General features: G+C 55.1%; 1 protein-coding gene across 8 annotated transcripts in view; it reads right to left on the bottom strand.

Annotated features, from left to right (window-relative positions):
• C2CD2L (C2CD2 like) overlaps positions 1–21,840 on the bottom strand; it is a 66,064-nt gene that overhangs the window by 5,961 nt on the left and 38,263 nt on the right. The window contains exons 21-33 of one of the 8 annotated variants that reach the window (XR_012045943.1): positions 21,279–21,480; positions 20,879–21,001; positions 20,337–20,489; positions 19,769–19,899; positions 17,228–17,474; positions 16,526–16,801; positions 12,551–12,619; positions 11,126–11,204; positions 9,014–9,342; positions 4,858–4,979; positions 3,583–3,681; positions 3,066–3,206; positions 1,733–2,022 (exon numbers count right to left, since the gene is read on the bottom strand). The gene's annotated coding sequence lies outside the window, so the exon portion shown is untranslated. Of the gene's footprint in view, positions 1–1,732; positions 2,023–3,065; positions 3,207–3,582; positions 3,682–4,857; positions 4,980–5,585; positions 5,660–6,292; positions 7,411–9,013; positions 9,343–9,477; positions 9,750–9,792; positions 9,925–11,125; positions 11,583–12,550; positions 13,231–16,525; positions 16,877–17,227; positions 17,475–19,768; positions 19,900–20,336; positions 20,490–20,878; positions 21,002–21,278; positions 21,481–21,840 lie in introns of those variants that run through there. The other 7 variants (XR_012045948.1, XR_012045947.1, XR_012045950.1 and 4 more) reach the window with 7 other exon arrangements.

Here is a 21,840-nt window from a genome sequence, read left to right as displayed (position 1 = left end):
GCATGCGCAGTGGCGCATTTTCGCGAGCTCGCTGCTGCCGCTATCTGGACAAAAGTCGGTACTGCAGCTCGGGAGGCGCGCATGCGCACTGGCACAATATTTTTTGTGTTTGTGGGCTCGCTGCTGCCGCCCGGTGGACAAAGATCGGTACTGCAGCTGGGAAGCCGCGCATGCGCAGTGCTGCATTTTCCCAAGCTCGCCGCTTCCACCGTGTGGACAAATGTCGGTAGTGCAGCCAGGGCGTAGCGCATGCGCGGTAGCGCATTTTTCCCGAGCTCGCTGCTGCCGCCCGGTGTACAGCAGTCGGTACTGCCGCTGGGGAGCCGCGCATGCGCAGTGGTGCAATTTCTTGGTACTCGCTGCTTGCCCCGTGTGGACAAAAGTCGATATTGCAGCTGGGGATCCGCGCATGCGCAGTGGTGCATTTTTTTGCTGCTCGCTGCTGCCTCCGCGTGCACGAGATGCAGTACTGCAGCTGCGGAGCTGCGCATGCGCGGTGGTGCATTTTTTGCCGCGCTCGCTGCTGCCGCCGTGCGAAGAGAGGTCGGTACTGCAGCTAGGAGTCGCGCATGCGCGGTGGCGCTTTTTTATGCTCGCCCCTGCCGCCCGGTGGACAAAATTCGGTACTGCAGGTGGGGAGAGCTCGCTCTGCCTTGTTGCCATTGAAAATTTCTTCAGCTACATCCTCTTTTTATGCACTTTTAAACTCCTTGTTTTAGTCATATATATGAGTTCTTTTTCTATTTTATCACCCTATATATCTCGATTTAGATTTTTTTCATATTCTACCATCCTTTATATAATAGAGTAGACAGAGGGGTTTCTTGTCAAATCTTTTTACGTATATATAAATAAAATTTTTCAATATACATAAAAAGGAGAGATTTTTCTCTGCTTCAATGCCTCACACCCATATTTACAGTTTTTCATTATTTAATTCCTCCCCCACCAATTCTCAGGCATTTGGGGGCTGTCACCCCCCTTTCGGGGGGGTGAACTGTCCCGTGACCCCCCCCTCCCCCCACTCAACCTGCTCCTCTGCCACATCACCATCGTCCCCCCCAGTGACACTGGGGTGCCCCAACAGACATCATCGCTCCCCAGCCTCCCCCCTTCTTCGTCACACCCAAGAGACAAACAAAACAAGGGAAACTGCCCCAACTGCCAGCTCCTTACCTTCATCAGGCCATTTACATATGTACATGCCCCACCAAAAAAGGGGAGCTCCGCTAGAAAAATAAAGGGGGGGCAGCCCCCCAAATGCTTGCAGCCCCCCCAGCCCCTGTCCCGCAGCCTGGCGGCCGCCCCACGGCATAGGGGAGCGTGCCCGAGGACGGTGCCACATCTCTCGCTCGGCCTCTGCTCCGCCATCTTCCCCCCTCCCTTCCCGCGCTGCGACCGACTCCCCAGGGCAACAAACGGCCCCAGTCCCTCTCGGCCCCGGGCTCTCCCCACCACCTGCGGGGCACCCACCGCACACAGAGCCAGGAGCCTCCAGCCACAGGGCTGGCCCCTGACCCTCACCATGCTTCACGACCCGCAGGGAAACCTGGCCGGGGGGATCTAGGGAGCACCACCAGACGCTTACAGCAAGACCGCTGAAAAACAAAAACCCCACGTTCCCTTTCAGCACATGAAAAAAAACAGCACAGCAGAAAGTACAGGGATTCAGTCAGAATAAGGGATAGGAGAGGAGCTGAGCTAAAGCAGGATTCTAGGGAAACGGGTCCGCTCCAGATACAGCGCACGCTTTAACAGCTACACTGACTGCAACGCTTCAAATCCCTATTGAGACCAAGCGGTAGGATTTTCAACACCTTCTTCACCTACAAGTGAACGCTCTTGCTGCTCTTGGAAAACGTCTCATCCCTTCCTTCCAGCACTGCTGCAGAGAGACAGCCCGGTGAGGCTGCAGGACAAGGCCGGACCGTCATCAGAATCTACGCTTACGGATCCACCACAACGGCTACGGCCCTCGCGCTGCTGCTGCTGCTGCACGTCTTGCTCGCTCGGTCAAGAAAGCTGAAAGGGAAGTGTAAACCTTTAGAGAGTAACATGGAAAATAAAGAACACATCTCAGTAATTCACTCTACGCTAAAAGGTGGCCGTATGTTTATATACATCCAACAACAAGACTTACACTAGAAAAGCATTTGAGTTTCCTTTTGCATTCATTTAACTTGCACAGCTGGGATACCGTTAAACCATCTCTCTCCAAAATGCACGGTTATTATGTGACCGGGGGGGGTTGTGCGCTATGTCCCTCCTAGTGACATCTGCCCAGCTGCGCTGCCCAAGAGAGACGCTACTCAAGCGCCAGGGAAACGCGCCATGGAAAGAGAGGCAGAAATAAAGCACTGCAGAGCACGCCGTCAAAATACTGGGGAAAACCCCGTAACGTTCAGTTGCCTCTCTCTTGAAACATGGAGAACAAATACCTCACTGCTGAAACACACCTCCTAAGTTGCATGCCACAGCTATTGGGCAGTTACAGTTTCAACAGTGCCAGTCGCTTTGTCAATGACACCATTTTAACTTCTGTTTAAAGTTCCAGTTTGATAGAAAAGTCAGTGAGATAAGAGATCCCCCCGACGGTTTCACTGGGGGGGGAGGAGGGGAGGAGGCGCAGAAATCAAATCCCCAGTGCTGCAATACATCAGGCTACCAAAAGGGACCGGCAGATTTGCTAATGCTTTTGGCTGTACCGAAGCATGCAGAGGAACGCCTTTCCATCATATCTCGGCTGTTACAACTGAGAACCAAAGACCAGCGATGCCATCAACTTTTGGAAGACGTGCTGGGCTTGGGTCCTTGGAAGGAAATTGACTTTTCTGGGTGTTTGTAAAGAGAGTGAAAAGTCTTGCTGCTGATGACTTCTACTGGCACGTCCAGCCGCTCCGATGGGAAGTTCATCAAATGCAACTTCTTTGAATGAGAAGGATTGCCAGTCGGGAAAATCTCTTTCCAACTGAAGTCAAAAATTACACACCGTAGCTTCAGGAAAAAGGACCTTCTCGAAGCAGTAACTCACCAAAACCACATCAGGACTCACTGGCGGTACTTACAAGGCTGCTAACGCTTCTTGGGAAAGCCTGGAAAACACGCGGAAGCGACGCCCATTTGTCCCGTTTTGGCCACGTCTCTTCTTTGACCTTGACGGCTTTTCGTACGGATGCTAGGATCGCAGTAAGGCTTTTCAAGTACTCCTACAAGATATTTTAAAACCTTACTGACTGAAAAAGCAGAAAGCTTTTCCCAGGAAAACAAAGGCTCTTTCTTCTGAACACCTGAACTCTTCCCAACAGTTTCTTTCCTCTTTTAGTACAAAATTATTTTCACAGTATCATTTCATAGGAAGCGCACAGAAACAGAAGATTACGCTTTCGGGAAGAGAAAAGAAACGGAGGGAAGTCAGCTTTGCGTAGGCACGCTCCAGAACACGCCTTTTTCTATCTGTAGTATTTGTGTTGAAATACTTCACAGAAAAACTACAGAAGGAGAGTTGGCACATTCTTCACCTTAACTTTCAAGTCCCCGCTACGAGTACCTTAGGAAAAACGCAGGCACACATCGTAGACGTACCGTGGACTTGCAGACCACTACGGATCCTTTCCGTCCGTCTTGCACTTTCCTGGCAGAAGAAAGGGCGACCGCGGCGAAATGGTGGCGGCTGACATTCTGCTGAGAGAGGAAAAAAAACCCTTTAGCATAAAGCTGGGTAGGAATCTAAAGCTTCCTTTTTTGGTGAAGGCTGGTGAAGACTACAACTGAGCAGAGGAAAAAGTGTTTTGCATCATCTTCGGTACAGTTGACGATACAGGCCGCTAGAGCTTGTGCGCTTTTTAGACAACCGTGCCTTTTTTTGACTCACGGGCAGCTTTGGTTTGCGCAGCAAAAAGCGCAGCAAGAAGACGGCACGCCCTCAGACCCAGAGCGCAACCCTCCGGATGGCCACACGCCCCTCGCTGTTTTGAGGAGGAGCCGCCGAGCATCCCTGCGAGCACAGCTGCACGCGCAACATCACTTTCACCTACGCTGATTTCAGCGGATGCAGTTTCTGAAGCTTTACACTGAAAACCGTATCTTGACACTTCGCCACAGGAGAAGCGATCCGTAACTAGAACCCCACAAAAACCTAGAAACACCACTTGCAATCCCACAGCAGCGACAGCTTCAGAACTATTTAGACCAGGAACAAGGGAGAAAAATAACACCGCTTCATCGCGCGCACGGGAAAGCGGCAGAGAAAAGGGTCAGCATTCGTAGCCCTCACAGGAAACAGGCATTCTCCTTCCCTTCCTAAAGCCCTCTCTTGCGTCTAAATACCGCTGCACTACCGTGACACTATCGACAGAAGGGAACAACAGCCCTGCCGCTGGACGTTTACGTAGCGGCATACATAAACAGAGGGACACGTTTTGCCACGCACAACCCTGAACTTCCTGAAAATTCACGTTTACCAAAAAGAGCCGCTTGGAGCATACTGCCCAGCAGCGTTTGGCAATAAAACTGCCATGTGGTGGACCCACGCAAATTGCTCGGTAACTTGCTATTTGCTTCCCGTTGTTTTTCTTCCTTCGGAAATTCTACTTGCGGCCAAGTTATTCACTACGGCTTCAAGCATTGACCTTCCTGGGATTACCAGCACGTCTACACAGGCAAGTAACTTACCTGCTCTTCTACCGTTGTCCAAATTCCAATTACAGTCATGAAAGAGGAGTGAGAGAGAAGAAAAGGAGAGCTCAGGCAGCAAGAGAGCTCTGCAGGCTGCCGCCACTCAGCGTCGCACTCTTCTTTTTAAACCACACACACGCGCCCCCCACAAAAAAACAGACCAAAAACCCCGTGACCTTGTACCTTTTTTCTTTCAGAGCTCATCCCTGTCTCAGCACGCCGTCTTGTCAAAGCGTGAAGTGCAGATGATCTGTAGCCCAATGACATTTGCGTGCGATGGATACGTGTTCAGAAGGAGTCCAGATCTGTAAGACAGGTGCCGTTTTGGTGGTTTTAATAATCATCACTCGAGTGTATCGACGGACACGTTTGGAAGGAAACTAACTGTTGTGGTTTAGCCCCAGTCGGCAATTAAGTGCCACCCAGCAGCTGGCTCACCCTCCCCCCCCAGGGGGATGGGGGAAAGAAGCCAAGGAGCAAAACTCAGAAAACTCGTGGCCTCAGATAAGAAGAGGTTAATCATTGGAACAAAACAAGAAGAAGAATGAATTATCATGAGAAGGAAAACAACAAGAGAGCAAGAGAGGAACAAAACCCAGGAAAAAACAAGGGATGCAAGCCCTCACCACCCGCCGACCGATGCCCAGCCACTCCCCCAGCAGCGATCCCTATCCCCCGGCCAACTCCCCCCAGTCTCCATACTGAGCGTGACGCCAGATGGCACGGAATAGCCCTTTGGCCAGCTTCCATCAACTCTTTTGGCCGTGTCCCCTCCCAGTTTCTCGTGCGCCCGGCAGAGCACGGGAAGTTCAAAAGTCCTTGACCAGTGGAAGCATTTCTTAGCAACAACTAGAACATCACCGTGTTATCAACATTATTCTCATCCTAAAATCCAAAACACAGCACTATACCAGCTACTAGGAAGAAAATTAGCTCTATCCCAGACGAAACCAGGACACTCATTCCCTTTTAAACGCAGCGTCTCCTTGGGGGAAAAAAAAACGTGTTAGAGACGGAAAAAAAATGACAACTCGGGGCTCCCAACCAACACCGAGCAGTGGGGAAATTAACAAAAGTGAAGACAAAGAGCAGCAACACTGTAATCCTGATCACGGACTTCAGAGACCCTCCAAGTCTACACCTCAAGCCTAGGAATGACTAGTCCTTTTTTGGAAGGACAAACTTTTTTTACATAAAACTCCTAGACTGAAGGCTCCACGGAAGAGAATGCGGATTGACCCACAGCACAGCATGCCATCAACGCTCTAATGAAAAAAAAAAAAAAAGGAATAAAAATCAAGTTGAAATGTCAGTTTCCATCACATTTCACTCATTCTATTTCTACTGGCATCTAGGTGCTCCAAAATTAACTCTACTGACACCATAGTTCACTAACAGGGTAGTTGTGCATATAAAAAGAAAAGGCTCTTGCCAACTTGCCCATAAAGTTAGTCTGAACAAACAGAAGAGAAACACTTGACCCTGAAGAAGGTAACAGGCAGCTCTTCATTTATCCGAGATGAAAGTTCATTCTTTTACCCGAAAGGAAAACCTTCGGAACTGCCAAGGGACCAATCCAGGAACGAGGCACGCTCCGTTACCCGCAGGTCTTCATCACCTTTTCTGCACTGGCAGCAGATTTGCCTTTTCTCTGGGTTTCAGGCGGAGCATCTGTAGCGTCCCTGAACTCGCAAAGGTTTCTCCCCGCTCCCCCGGCCCCATACGCGCGATTCCCTGAGCGGCAAGCGGGACCGACCACGCGGGATTTTCTGCACGTGACGCCGAAGGTGACACTGGGAAAAGAGGAGGCAAGAAATGATCCTGTTTGTCACACCCAGCCGACGGGGAAAACACAGGGGAGGGTTCTGCCAGAGGGGCCCTGCGGGGCCAGGCCGTGCACCCCGGCAGCTCCAACCGACCGGCCCCTCTCCCCTTTGCCAGGTACCGGGGAGACACCGCTGCCTCCCGCTGCCGCCTCGCCCGCGCCCCCTCGCAGCGGGGCTGCCCCAGGAGAGCCGGGGCACCCCCACCTCGCTCCCACCCCCAGGAACGGGACCGGGAGACGCCCTCCACACAGGGAGGGGCGCAGGGCGTGGATTTAATCCCCGAGGGAAGAGGCCAGGCTCCCCGCTGGCAGAAGGACCGCTCGCCTCCCTGCTGCTCAGAGACGCTTGCTGGGGACAGCCCGGCCTGCGCCCGGCCGCTCTGCAGCCCCGCTGGGAGCGCAGTCCGGCCGACGGATGCTCCAGCGAATAGACGCTCCGGCTCACGGCCGCCCCCGCTCAGCTAACGTTGCCTCTGGCTAACGCACGCTCCAGACAGAGGACACCCCATCTCCTTCCAGCTCCTCCTCGCTACAGCTCTGGCTAACCGAAGCTCCGGCTCCGCACCGAAGCTCCGCTGGATTTCAGCTCCTTCTCCTTACGAGCTCCAGCTATTTGCCACAGTCTGGGCTTTCGACAAGCTCGGAAAGCGGTCGCTGTCAGAACTGGAATATGACTATTAAACATCACAGCTGTACGCTGTGGAAATACCGATTCATTAGTTTGTACGATTAAGTACTTAAGAACTATTCTCAGCAGCGTACAAAGAAGAGCTGGGCTCCAAGAGGGCGCGCGGGGTCTGAAAAGCACCCTTCCCCCCCCAGAGACCACCTCAGACCGAGAGGCTGGCCCGGGGCACGCCGGCCTCCCAAACTCTGGGCTCCGACGCGACCAGAGCCCCACCCTCCAGGGAGGGTCCGTGCACCCTGCCCACCCTCTGCTTTCCCCCGCAGCCCCCAACGCCCTCCCCCCGCCCTGCGCAAACAGCCAAACTGGCTTCTGCTTTGGGCCCCCAAACCGGCTCCCATTTCTGAGCCCACAAACCCACCTGCTCAGCCTGTTCTCGAGCCCCAAAAATGCAGCACTTCACCTCTGCTCCTCAGCCCAAAAACATACCGCTCCGTCCCCTCTGGCAGGTCCTGAAAACGCACGACTCAAGCTGTTTCTCAGCCCCAAAGTCAGCCACCTCAGCCTCTTTTCAAGCCCCGCGAACACAAGACCCGCTCTCCATTTTCAGGCCCCAAACCAGCTCACCCTCTCTGCTTTCCGACCCCTTTGCGGTCCCCACGCGTGATGCTGCGGGGCGGGGGGAGCGGAGCCACCCCACAGCCCTGCACCCCCAGGGCCACACATGCAGTTTCAGGGAGCGCTTGGGCACTGCGGAGGGCCCGGCCCCACACCTCTGCGGGGCCGCACCAGCACAGGCAGGGCATCGCTTTATCACGGCTGCTTCCGGCTCGCTTTCTCCGGCACTGGTTGGGGGTGCCGGGCCCGCACCCCAAACCCCCGCAGCCCCAAGCACCCCTGCGGGGAGCCGGGCCCAGCCGCCTCCAGGAACCCCCGCCCGCCGCAGCCGCGGCCCTTCCCCGCCACTCCGGCCACCGGCACCCGCCCGGCGCCGCAGGAGCCCCCCGGGCCGCCGCTGCCCGACCTGCGCCGGGAGCGGCAGAGGCTGCCCAGCTCCACAAGCAGAACCTGACAGCCAGATGGGGCTGCCCCTACTCCCCCCGGCTCGCACACGGGCTCGGCCCCAAAACCCCCCGACGAACCCCAGGAGAGCGCTCGGCCCGGGGCTGCTTTTTCCCCCGCCAGTCCCAAGAGAACAGAGCCTGCACCCGCCCCTATTTCATACAGGGATGGGGAGCAGGACAGAGGACTGGAAAGAGAAAAGGAAGACAAGGGAGAAGACTGAGGTGCCGCCAGAGAATGAAAGGCCGAAAGAAAAGGTCAGAGACGTAGAGGAAATCAAACACAACAGGGACGAGAAGCCCTGCAGAGAGATGGAGCAAGAAAAGGCAGGGTCAGCGAGCAGGACAGAGGGGTAGAGAGGTGGGGGGGAAAGGAGAGGAAGAACAACAGAGGAACGTGACGGCGACAGGGCGCAGGACATACAGACAGAGAGAGAAAAACCACAGGGAACAGGACAAAGGGACTGGGAAAGCAAGAAAGGGTCAGATTTGTACAAAGAGACCAAGAAGGAAAAAGGAAAAAAAAAGCAAGCCATGGGCTAGAGGACAGAGGCAGAGGCAGAGGAAAAAAGGGCCAGGGAGCAGGACAGAGAAGGAGAGAAAGGAAAAAGCGGAGACAGGGAAGAGGGTCAGGGACAGGAAGCAAAGGGCAGGGAGCAGGAGAGAGGTGGAGAAAGAAGCGCTGGGGCAGAAGGATAGAAAGAGAACAAAGACAGGAAGAAGGATGGCGGACGATAGAGAGAGGGGAAAAAGAAGGACGAGGAGCAGGACACAGATTGTCAGACAGGGACAGGGAGCAAGACCACGCGCTGGCTGACGCATACAGACCCTGCGGTGCACGCTGGCGGCCTGGCCTGCCGCGGACTACGAGGAGGGATCCTTCCTCACCCGGAGAGGCAGGCTCTCTCTTGCCTGCAGCGGGAGGCAGCCGCCAGACGGCCTTCCATTTCTTCTTCTTTACCCTTCTCTGGCTTCTTTCTCCAGCTTCAGCCGCGGCAGCTCCTGTCCACAGCCAGCAAGCGCTCCGCCCGTCCCTTTTCGCCCCCACGCCGCGAGGAGAGCCAGGCCAGGCACAGACAATCCACGCAAGCCTGAGGCGGGTGCCGTCACCGGCAGCCCCAGGGGAGGAAGGGACGACCGTGTCCTCAGCGCAGCCTCTGGGAGAGGGAAAGAAGAAGCAGCCGCCGTTATTACCGCAGATCGCCCCTGGCTGAAGCCTCTCCTTCCGCAGGGGCTTCTCGAGACGCGCGGAAGGCCAGCTTGCCACCGGCACGACGGGGCTTGGGAGCGACCTGGGGCTACGGGACAGGCTTCAGGGGAGGGGCTGGAGCTGGGGGCAGCTGCGCGTGGGGGGGCAAGCGGGGCCGGGGAGGCTCAGGGGGAGCTCTGGAAGCGGGGAGCCGCCCGGCGTCTGCGCCTGGGGGGGTGTCCGCCTTCTTCCCCTCTCCCCTTCTCTCAGCTCTCGGGCAACTCCCTGGGGCTGCCCTGACCCAGCTCGCCTCCGGCACACCGGCAGCCTGCCGCAGCGGGCACTTTCAGGCTTCCCGTCCCGCAGCCAGCGGGCAGAAGACACCCCCGCGCCCGCCAAAGGGGCTCGCTCGCCTTACCGCTGCCCCAGGACGCCCGCCGCCGCCGAGACCCGCGCCCAGCGCGCCGCCATGCCGCTCCCGGGCACCGCGCATGCGCCGGCCGCCGACGGCGCGCCGGAGGGGCCAGGGCTGGCGCCCGAACGCCGGGCGGCGGCACCGCGCTGCGGCCGTGCCGCCGCGGCAGCGGCGGAGGCGGCAGCGCCGCTGCGCTCCTGTGCGGTGTCGGCGCTGCAGTACCGCGCCGCGGCACCGGCAGCAGCGAGCACCCGGCGGGCGGCGCGGACCCAGGGGCGGCACCGGCGCTGCAGTTCCGCGCCGAGCGCCCGCCGGCAGCGTGCACGCGGGGCGGCGGCAGCGGCGGCGTTTCCTTACCGGGACGCAGCAGCGAGCGCGGCGGCGGCGCCGCAGGCACCGCGGCACCGCCTTGCCGTTACCGGCGGACGGCAGCCGCGGTGAGCACGGCGGCACCCCACCGCACATGCGCGGTGCCGGACCTGCAGTACCGCGTTTCCTCCGCCAGAGGGCAGCAGTGAGCGCGGGCGCCGCCGCGCGACCGCCCGCCCGCGCGCGCGCGCCACGTGCCCGAGGCCGTTCCCCGCCGGCAGACGGCTGCCGGCCCCGGCAGGTACCGGGAGGCCAGCATGGGGCGAGGACGCACCCCGGCGTGCTGCACACACCAGCGGGGCTGGCTGGAACCTCCCTGCCGAAAGACTACATCTCCCGGCATGCCCTGCCAACAACGTGCCCGACCACAAGCTGCCTACCCCAGGACTACAGCTCCCAGCATGCTGCGGGCTGCTGCCTCCTGTGCCATTTAACCCTATGGGGACACCGGCCCCTACGCCCTCCTCCCCTCACCGGCACCCGCGGGACCCCGCCGCGCCTGCGGAGGCCGGCTCGCAGGGCCGGGATTCCCAGCACCACCACCGGCTCCGCTTCGGGTCCGATGCTTCCCCAGCTGCCCCGCACCCCTCCGCACGACCTGGAAACCCCACACACACAGACACGCACCGGGGGGCGGGGGGGGGGGGCTTTGTGTCGGGACCACCCTTTTGCAGGGCCCCGATCCGACCCAGCTGCTTCCCCAGCACTACCCCTACCCCCCGGTGAGCCCCAGCGCTCAGGCAGCCCCGCGTGTCCCTGTGCGGCCTCCCCCCTGTCCTGGTGCATCAGCTTTCCCCCATCCCCTCGGCTTCTGGGCCACCCGCGACCCCGATGCCGCACCCTCCGCTCCTTGGCCCTAGTGCGGGTCTTCCTGGACCCGGTCGCTGTTGCCCCAGCCCCGCCTCCCCTTTGTGTCACCTTCCCGGGATGTTCCCGGTCGCAGGGACCGCCCCCCGGCCCCATTCACCTGTTCTGTGCTTGCAGCCTCAGTCCCGGTCCCAGCATGTATTGCTCAGCACTGGCGTTGTTGTCCTGGACCTACCCTGCTGGGGTGATGTGAACACCACACTCATGGCAGTAGCCCAGCTCAGCAGCCCCCGGCCCACAGCTGCAGCCCGTGGGGACACGGGCACCATAGCCATCAGCCCTGCTGGCCACTCCAGAGGCTGGTCAGCCCCAGGCCCTGGGCCCAGAGCTGCATCCCACCGAGAACACAGGCTATTGCCCTCGGCCCCACTGGGGACAGCTGTGCTTGCTGGGACAGCAGAGGGGTGCCCCAGCTCCTGAGGGCAGCTTGCCAAAAGCCAAAGGGAGAGTCCTGGGCTGCAGAGGAAGAGAAAAGGGGACGAGAACAAAGGGAGAGCCCTGGAGTGCAATGCTGGGGTGGGAGGAAGCCATCAGCAGGTGACAAGGAAAACATAGGACTCTGGGGGCACAGGAAGGGGGGGGGGGCCTGGGCCCCACAGACAGGAAAACAGCTGACCCTAGAGCACACCAAAAAAGCACTGGCAAAACTCTGGGATGGGAGGAAAGCTAAACAGGAAGCATTGCGGCACACTGTATGACAAAACACAGGGCCTTGGGACACACAGAAGGACTTGGGGGGAACCTAAAATATGAATTCAGGAGTTCAGAGGGCTCCAGGGCACGGCCGAATACAAACTGGTGCACACCAAAAGGGCTGCGCAGCATGCCACGGGGCTCAGTGTCGCTGTTTGCTTAGGGACATGGGGTAGTGGTGGTCTTGGTAGTGTCAGGCTTACGGTTGGACTCGATGATCTTAAAGGTCTTTTCCAACCTATACGATTCTGTGATTCTGTGATGGGAAGCGGCCTGCAGCCACCACCAGACCCTATGGAAACTCCCTCTCTCAGCACCGTTTGTGCTGGCCCCAGACCTTCGCCCGTACCTTGGGTACCGTAGGGGGTTGCCCCCTCAGCGACCTCGTTGGGAATGAAGAGCTCACAACCCGTATTCCTTCAGATCCTCCTCTCTGTCCCCTCTGTCCACCCTTGCCCCAGACCAAACAGCCCGGACCAGCCCTTGCCATGCTCCGGCCTCACTCGCCCCTCACCTGCCCAACACACAGGGCTCTCCCCCCACTAACCGGCACCGCCTCAGCCGAGGGACCCTGTGCCCAAAGCCTGCTTCCAGGCGGGCTTGCGCGCCTGCCTCCCCGCAGCTCCGGCGTGTCTGCGTCTGCAAGAGCAAGGGCGCGTGCACGGGCCCAGAAGGAGGAACAATCTTGGCTTCCCTAACCGTATTTTACTACTGTTTGTGCGCTATTCCCACCCAGACCTTCGTATGCGCATACCTAACGCAAAAATCTCTTCGCCCTTAGCACCTTCAGTCACTCGCAGCGCTGAGGTTCTTCCCCTCTCTCAAAACTTACTTGCTCTTTCCTGTCTCCTTGTCGCACCTCCTCGGCCCTTTCTGTACATTCTTCCTTCAAACAACACGCCTGAAATCAACAAAATGGGTCAAGCAGCCGTCTTCAAGTTGATGCCTCTGATAGGATTATCCTACAAACCAATCCAACTACTAAGGTCATTGGACAATTCTAGTTTTAGAGCATTTTCCCAAAGCTTTTAAGTGCGGTTCCCTGCTAGGTTATGTGATAAAAAGCTTGTCTCCATAAACCCCAAGTCACACAGAGGCGCTGTGCCAGGTAAGGCACCCCAGCGACCCAGCCAGAGAAACGGATTCCCTGCCCGGGCTCCTCCCAGAGCTGTCCCGGCAGAGCCGCCAGCCCCACAGTACGGGGCGACACTCGTCACGACGAGTAGACGGGAGCGGCTTTCCGGATCACCATACAGACTGAGAAAGGTTGCCGACTAAGGCTGTGGGACGCACGTGGGGACCGCACAGGATGTACTATGGTCTGTTTACTGGAGGAACCAAAGGTGGGGAAGGGGAGGTAGCAGAGGAGTTTGGGGAGGAACAAGCATCGGAAAAGAGAGGGACAAGGGGATAAAAAGGGCTGGTGGCACGCAAATAGGTTGCTGGTCAGTAGGATTGTCTGGCCATGCCCTGTGCCTGATCAGCAGAGTCTCCTGTCTTCTCATTAACTCCATCCCTAGGTATTTTTCTGAGGGAAAGGTTCTCTGGTTTTGTGCGCGTGCGTGTGTGAGGGCCGAGGCCGAGCGGCCGAGGTGCAGGGCCGAGCTGTGGGGCCTAGGCTGAGTCGTGGGACCTAGGCCGAGCGGCGGCCTCGTCCCTGGAGCTCGGTTTCAGGAGCTCGGCCTCGTCCCTGAGCTCGGCAGGCATCCTAGATGGCATAGAAAAGAACAAGAACACTCTTTTTTGGGAACAGAGATCTTAGGAGAGGTGCGATGGCAACAAAGCGAGTCCAAAGGGGGCTTACGGAGCTAAAAGCGTGCTGCTCGGGAGGCAGCGTGACAGTAGCAGAGGGCTTCTGAGAGGGACAGACACAAGAAGGCTCGAGGGCGTGGTGAAGAAGTCCAGAGGGGATTTGAACAGACTACGGATGCCCTCAGGGGACCAGGGACTGAACAGAGGTGTCCTAGCTAGCAGAGAGGACAACATGAGTGCTCTGGAGATGAAAGATGTCATCGGGAATGGTTCTCGGGAGCAAGAAGGGTGCAAATTGTGCTACAGAGCCACAGAGGGCTGCGGGGCACGAGGACGGCCTCAGGAGGCACGGTGACGGCACAAGGCGGCTGCTGAGAGAGAGGGAGGGAGACAGACAGACAGACAGAAGGCAGCTCTGGCAGGCAATGCAAAACTCAAGAGGGTGTCCCAGCGATGTCCTCAGGGGATGAGCGACCGAAGGGAGACATCCTAGACGGCAGTGAATAAGGTAAGGGAGCTGTGGGGCACAACGACAGCCTGAGGAGGGGTTCTGTCCGAATAAGAGAGAGACACAAAGAGGGCTGCAGAGCTGGAAGGGTGCCGTGGGGCACGAGGACAGTCTCGGGCGGCGTCATGACAGGAACGAGGGGGCTCCGGGGGTCGGGGGAAACGTGGACAAAGAGACAAACAAAGGATTGCTGACACAATGAGGTCCTCGGGAGGGGATCTGAACAGAGTAGAGATGTCCTCAGGGGACCGGGGACCGAACAGAGGCATCCGACATGGCGGAGGGAAGGCAAGAGTGCTCTGAGGGAAAACGGAAGCCTGAGGAAGCGTTGTCTCTGAAGAAGAAAGATACAAAGCCCGCTGCAGAACTAAAGGATGGCCATGGACCACAAGGGCGCTGGCAGGAAGCGTCGCGACAGAAACAGAGGGGTGCCGAGATGGCCAGAGAGACAGAAGGCGGCTTGAGGGCACAAAGGCACTGGGGAGGGGATCTGAACAGAGTACGGAGGTGACGAGGGAGACGCCGACCCACTGGAGGCAAGCGAGATGGAGGAGAGGACAAAGAGACTGCTCTGAGGAAGAGGGAGGAGATGTTCTTACAAAGCCAGAGGGGTACAAGTTACGCTTCAGAAATAACAGCATGCCGAGGAGACCCTCTAACGCCTCAGGATGAATGGAGAGAAGAGAAAAAAATAAAAGACAGAAAGAAAATTTAAGCAGCAACAGGGTATGTGACAAGACAGAGAGAACTAAAAACACAGGGACAGACAGCTCGATAAAAGTCGACACAGAAAGAACACTGAAAAAGCAAAAGGGTACAAGGCAGAGGAGAAAAAATTTAAAAATAGGAAGAGCAAACTAGATAAAAGCAGGCATAGAGAAAAACTGAAAAACAAAGGCCTTCAAGGAAGAAAACAATAAAATAGAGGGACAGCAAACTAAATAAACAAAGACACAGAAACAACATTTAAAAAGCGACAGGGTGTCGTGGTTTAGCCCCAGCCGGCAGCTAAGCACCACGCAACCGCTCGCTCACTCCCCCCCCCGGTGGGATGGGGGAGAGAATTGGAAGAGCACAAGAAAACTGGTGGGTCGAGATAAGAACAGTTTAATAATCGGAACAAAATAGTAGGAATAATAATAATGAATTGTAATGAGGAGGAAAACCACAAGAGAGAGCGAGAGGAACAAAACCCAAGGGAGGGAAAATAGAAAAGATACAACCGCTCACCACCCGCCGACCGACGCCCAGCCAGTCCCCGAGCAGCGACCGCTACCCCCGGCCAACTCCCCCCAGTTTCTATACCGGGCACGACATCCTATGGTATGGAATAGCCCTTTGGTCAGTTTGGATCCACTGTCCTGGCTGTGCCCCCTCCCATTTCTTGTGCACCTGCCAGAGCACGGGAAGCTGAAAAAGTCCTTGACTGGTGTAAACACCGCTTAGCAACAGCCAAAACATCAGCGTGTTATCAATCTTATTCTCATCCTAAAATCCAAAACACAGCACTATAGCAGCTACCTGGAAGAAAATTAACTCTATCCCAGCCAAAACCAGGACACAGGCTATGGCACAGGCTAGCATGAAAGAGAAAATAAAGACAGTGAACTGGATACAAGGAGATAGAGAAAAAAATTCAAAAGCAACGTGACACAGGAAAGCCTGGAAATAATAAAAAATAGGGTTAGACATCTGGGTAAAAGTAGGCAGAAAAAAATTTTACAGGTCACAATATACAGCACAGATAGGGAAAAAATAAACAAGAGACAGAAAAAATACATACAAGTGAACATAGAAACAAAAATTCAAAAGCTTTTTCAATTCAAAAGACATTAAGAGAGGAAAAAAAAAATAGCAAAAAACCCAAGTAGATGGAGACATAAAAAGAAAAATTTAAAGGCAACTGGGCACAGCACAGACTAGAACAAATTAAAAAATGAGGACAGCAAACCGGATAAAGATAGACGAGGAAAGACAATTTAAAAGCAACGGGGTACAGGACAGACAGGAAACAATTAAACAGGGAGAGACATCTTGACTAAAGTAGACACAGAATGAAAATTTTAAAAGCAACAGGATACAGGAAAAAATTAAAAAAAAAAAAGAGAGACAGAAAACAAGATAAGAGTAAACCTAGAAACAAAATTTCAAAAAAAGAAGAATTATGAGAGTAAAAAAAAAAAGAAAAATAGGGACAGTTTACTAGAAAAAAGTAGACAGGGTGCAGAGCAGAGGGAGTCACTGCAAAGAGAGACAGGCCACTGCACAGAGGGAGACCTCGAAATGCCATTTTCCCCAGCAATGCGGAAGAAGGCAGTGCGGGAAGAGTGAAATAAGAGCAGGTGGGGAGCTGGAAAGGGAGGGGCATAGAAAGGAAACGTAGAAGGTGACGGTGTGGAGGGCAGCGCTAGCAGAAGGGCAAAAAGCTTTGGGGAGCCAAACAGCCTGAAAGGGAGACAGAGGCAGGTACAGGCAAGGAGGCAGGCAGAGGTCTGGAGAAGCACGGCAGAGAGGGGCCCGGAGGCACGCGAGGGATGCGCGACTCACCGCAGCTCCTGCCACCGCCGGGAGACCTTCAGCGCCCCGGGGCTTCTCTCTCGGCCCCTGCCCCTTCCTCCTCCACAGTGCCGGCTGCCTCGCCCGCCCAGGTGCCCCAATGCTCCTCTCCCAAGAGGCTTCCCAGAGACACGGCGGCTCACGTGTGCGGCCCATGGGGGCACCGAGCTCCCGGCACCACGCGCTGGTGGTGCGCTCTGTCGGGGACGGCTGGGAGGGATCCTTCCCGGCTGCGGGGACCGGCTGCTCCTTGCTGGAGGCAGCTGCCTGGGGAAGCCCCTTCCTTTCACTCCTCAGCCAGCTCCCGCAGGCAGGCATGCCTAGGCAGCCCCCTCCCCACATAGAGCCCCTCGGCACAGCAGGGCCAGCCCCATCCTCAGCCCTTTTAAACCCTGGGCCCAGCCCCAGCCCTTTTTAAACCCTGGGCCCAGCCCCATCCTCGCCTCATGGGTCCCACCTGTGCTGCCCCAGGCCACAGCTGGAGCCCATCGGGAACAGGGGGCCAATTACCCCAACCCTCACAAGCCAGACACAGCCAGCAACCTGGCACCGGCACGGGCAGACACCACCACCAAGCTGGCACCGCTGTGGGCAGATGCTGCCTCCAAGCTGGCACCGGCCTGGCAGACTTTATTTTACGGCCCAAAGCCAAGGTTGGCCTCTAAACAAGAAAACATGTGAAAGCACCCTTACAGGATGCCGGTCCGGTGGTGTCCATGATAGCTCTCACAGCCTCCCACGTAAGAGACAGCTCCCCTGTCCGGGACCATGTTTGGCATGTCCCAGGCCCTCCCCGCACCCATGCTGAAAATCAAACAGAACAATTAAGGACTCTGCTTCATCGCCTCGGCCTCCAAAAGAAGCTTCCTTCCTCTGCTGACGGTCGGCACGGATATCCTCGTGCTGTTCCTTGAATGCGGGCTGGCCTTGGGTGCCTGTGCTGCCAAAGGAAGAGAAAATGATCATGCTCTTGTAACGTGCTCCATCATCCTCTTGTTCTTCAAGAAAACAAAAGAAAGCTACCATCCCCATTGCTACGTAACAGAAGTTTGTGCAGGAGACGGCTGAGCCCATCCCCAGAAATGGAAAACTCTGCTATGACCCTGCTTTGCCTTTTGGCGACAGCGCCCGCCATCGGTGTGCCCCAAACAGGCGAGGTCCCGTTCGGGCTGGCATCCGCCACAAACAGGCAACGTCCCCTGCGGGCTGGCGTCCGCCACAAACAGGCGACGTCCCCTGCGGGCTGAACAGAGTCAACTGAACAGAGTCTTCAGAAGAACTTAGTTGTGCATTCAGTTTACAAGTAAATCCCACCCAAGCAATGCTAGGGGCATGCTGGCATAGAAAGGAATTCATGAGTTCATTTAGTATTTCCAGTGGAACATTCCATAGCTTGTAAAAACAGCCTTCAAGTCTTTTTCCCTGTTGCACCAACAACGCTTATTTTAGTTCTGCTTAAGGGGTCCCCTACAACTACTTACTACAGCATGTGTGGCTCCACTATCAATTAAAAAATCTAGTCTTTCATTCCCCAGCTTGACTGGAAACAGAGGATCGTCTGGGGAAACTTTCATAGACTCCTCCGGCCCCCTTCAGTCCAACCCAATCTCCGTCATGACTCCAACCCCTTCTTCTGTCTCTCTTTCCCGAGATGACTCAGACGGGGCGGACAATCTTTTTTCCAACGGCCCTCTCGCTTACGATTTGCACGCCGATTCATTCCCAGGGGAATGTCATAACCATTTCTACTATTATTGCTACGGCCCCTTCCTCGCCCACAAAATTCACCTCGTGTATTTTCTCTCCCTTTTTCTCGGTCTTCTGTCAAGGCAGCCAACAAAGAAGCTTGCGGCGTTACTCGTCCCCGCTTCTCCTTCTCTTCTGTTTCCTCCCCACTATTACGTACCTTATACGCGACTGACAAGAACCGCGAGATTGTCATGCCATCCTCGCCCTCTACCTTTTGTCATCTCTTTCTTATATCTGCTGCCGCTTGACCAATAAACGGCGTGTTCAATAACTTTGAATTGCTATCATCTTCCGGATCGAGATCTGATTAGATAAATTCTTAGGCTTTTGCACTCCATGTTGAATCCCATACCCAATTAACTTTGGATATTCCTTTACCCTCTGTAATCCCTCACACTTGTGTTTGGATCCCACTCCGGATCCTCCTTTGGGAGGTACGTAATGGTATTAGGCACCCCCACACACACACACACACATTGTTGGACCAGTCCCTCTCTAGCCTTCTCTAAAATTGTTCTCCTCTCCTCAGGGGGAAACAAATATTCTAGGAGAGCCTGTACATCTCCCCAGTTAGGATTATGAGTCATGATTAACAGTACTATACATTCCCTCTGGATTGTTTCGATAGGATCTGACTGCCCGTTGCCAGTTTAATAAAGCAGAAGCGGTAAAAGGTACGTGTACGGATACCGCTCTTCCTTCAGGCCCTAGAGCCTGGCTGAGGGGAGCTTGAACTATCGGTTTCTGTCCCCTTGTTCTTTTAGAGACAGCACTCACAACTCCATTATCGCTTGAGCTATCAGATTCTGCCTGTTTGGGAGGAGCTACCAACAGCTGAATATCCTCTTCCGAATTTTCCCATTCAATACAACGAGGTTTTCCCTTTTTCTCTTTTAACGCATATATTCCAACCTGATGTTTAGAATCCACTAAACCACCTTTCTTCCTAATATCCCAATCGCGTCTTAACGGAAAAACCATATCCACGTAAGGCATTCCATCCCATTTTTCCGTTCTCCGACAAAACAACATTCATTCCGATATAGCGTTATATCTCAAGGATCCATTCTCAGGCCATTTTTCACCATCTTCCAATCGAGATCGTGGCCACCGTTGATTACAATATCGTTTTAGCCCATTCTTAGTGGTGGGATCTCCCCCAAATTGATTGCAATGCTTCAGGATGCATCCTAGAGGAGAGCAAAGGGGTGCCTCCTGGGAAGCAGCAGCGCCCACATCGGTACCGAAAAACCCAGCATTTCTACACAAACCAGAACGAGGGACGTCTCCCTCTGTTGAACAGGACGGCGTGTAGAAACAAACAGAACTACGCTACTGCCACCTATCTTTCCTGGTGCGTCTTATGCAGAGCCCAGAACAGAACAGAGGGTGCCTGCTTCCCGAGAGATCTTGCCCCTACTCCCCCTTTTCTCCTATCCCCCAAAAATACCTCTTTTCACTAGCATTGCACCGTTGCGTCGCCACCGCCCGACTGCAGGAGAGGAGCTGAAGGAGTCCCCGGTCGACAGGTCGGTGCGCGCCGGAGTCCGCTCAGGCCTCTTCTCCCCGTCGGACGCGGCAAGACGAACCGGGCGAGGCTGTCGGCTCGGTCCCATCTGGGGTGCCAAAACCGTTATCCCACACGCGTGAGGTCACTTGCCCGGTGTGCGAGACGCCAATATACGCACAGGGCAGAGGTATGTTTATTTCATGTCTGCGCAGAGATGGGCGCTAGGCGGTAGCTCCGCAAAGCTAGCACAGAGTTCGGTCATACAAGTACAGTATTTATACGGTCTAGCTATGCATATGCATAAGTAATCACACAAAGCAGTTTTCTATCGGTCTACATTTCTCTTATGTCAACTTAAAGCTACAGCGCTACTTTAACGTGCTGCGCACGCTGAGCGGTGAGGGCTCTCTGCTTGGGCCGGGGTCTCCAGCTCGAGGGGTGTGACTTTTAGGATTATAACGAGGATAGTTTGCGGGAGGGTGCTTCTTATCACGCTCCTACTAGTTGTTTCGGATGGTTCCCAAACCATTTTAATTAGCTTACCTCTTTCTTCAGGATGTGCTTCTCTCCCAAGGACAGTAATTCTCGTTTAGACGTTCCGCTTTCCAGCCTGCATCCTCCTTATCGGCTTTACCTAAGCCCTGGCCTTCCACCAGCTCCCGGTAGACGACACCGTTAGACTACAACACGACCGTTCTTTGACGCCCGTCAGCGGGATCGGAATTAGGAACAGAAAGAACAGGACAAGCTAAACACCCACACGAGCCTCACATCCCTAAGAAATGACTAAAAAACCCCAAACGACCCCCATTTTAGATTGCATTGCCTTAGGGACCGCCTCCTTCAAGTGCCCGGGCGGAGCGGTGGAATCAGTCACAGAATTCACTTGCCCGCCAGGAGACAGCCCTTGTCCTCGCAAGGCAAATTTTTCAAAACAGCGTGCTATTTTCCCATTTTATCAACTACAGCGGGCTTGCCCTACCAGCACGAGTTGAGGACATTTTCCTGTGGGTTCATTTGACACTCCATTAAGTTTTTAGCAGGCGCAAGCGACCAAGCGCGAGATAGAAAGTAAGCCAAGATACCGGCTGCCGTACAAAATTTCTTCAAGATTGCGCCTGCGGGAATCGCACAAAGCCCACGACGACTGAACAGGTATGTCGGAGGCCCCCCGGCAAACAGCGCCGACGTTTCGTGAAGCTCTTTTCCTGTCAAGAAAAGGACCTTTTAGACGGTATCTCTGTTGGAATTCAGGCTGCTTCCTACTCATTCTGGCAAGTTCGCTTTCACAGCAACCCGGAGATCTTCAACCACCAAGCAACATTTGTAATTCTTGCTCTCTGCCTACGGGGAATTTCAGCGAATCAGAACACTACTTCAAGCAAAATTCCGGGTCTGTTTCACGCAAATCAAATATCTAAGCCGTGGACAGGTGTCTGTAGAAAGACGACGACTTTAAAAGATAAAGGGAAGTAGAGTACTCACTTTTCTGAAATGTCTTCCAGTCGTTCCATCGATTTAGCAGCCCGACCCAGCCGTCGAAATTCCGGAGCAACAGAGAGAACGGTCGCAGGTCCACGCCGTTCTCCCCCAGCCACAGAGCCTTCCGCTTTGCCCATTCCTGCCAACAGCCAGAGCATCGGCGCCGTAGCACCTTCGGAATAACGCACCTCCCACAGCTACGCACCTTTACAAAAGAACCGAGCAGCGCGTAAACAAACATTGCAACGGTTGCGGTAAGGGCTCAAACAGGGATGCCGATGTTATCACTCTGAGATTCAACAGCCACTAAAAATGTCATTTTTCTCCAGTATTACAGGAGTTCATTGGCTAGCGTCAAAAAAAATTTTGTTGAAAATTCATTGTTTGAAGCATGACTTCCAAATGCAAATGTTAAGCAATTCTCGTGAGTCTTTAACTGAGCGGCATTCAGGATCTGACTAAAACAATGGCGGAATGGAGGGCTAGAAGCCCAAAACTAACTCACCATCCTGGCAACTATGGGAGACTTTTGGTGACTGTGGGGGAACTGAGCTTGGGAAGCTTT

Source organism: Ciconia boyciana, chromosome 20 (genome assembly GCF_034638445.1).
Source record: "Ciconia boyciana chromosome 20, ASM3463844v1, whole genome shotgun sequence".
In the NCBI taxonomy this organism is placed as follows: Eukaryota; Metazoa; Chordata; class Aves; order Ciconiiformes; family Ciconiidae; genus Ciconia; species Ciconia boyciana.
Note: the sequence above shows the minus strand (reverse complement) of the source record. Positions and strands in the feature narration are given on the sequence as shown.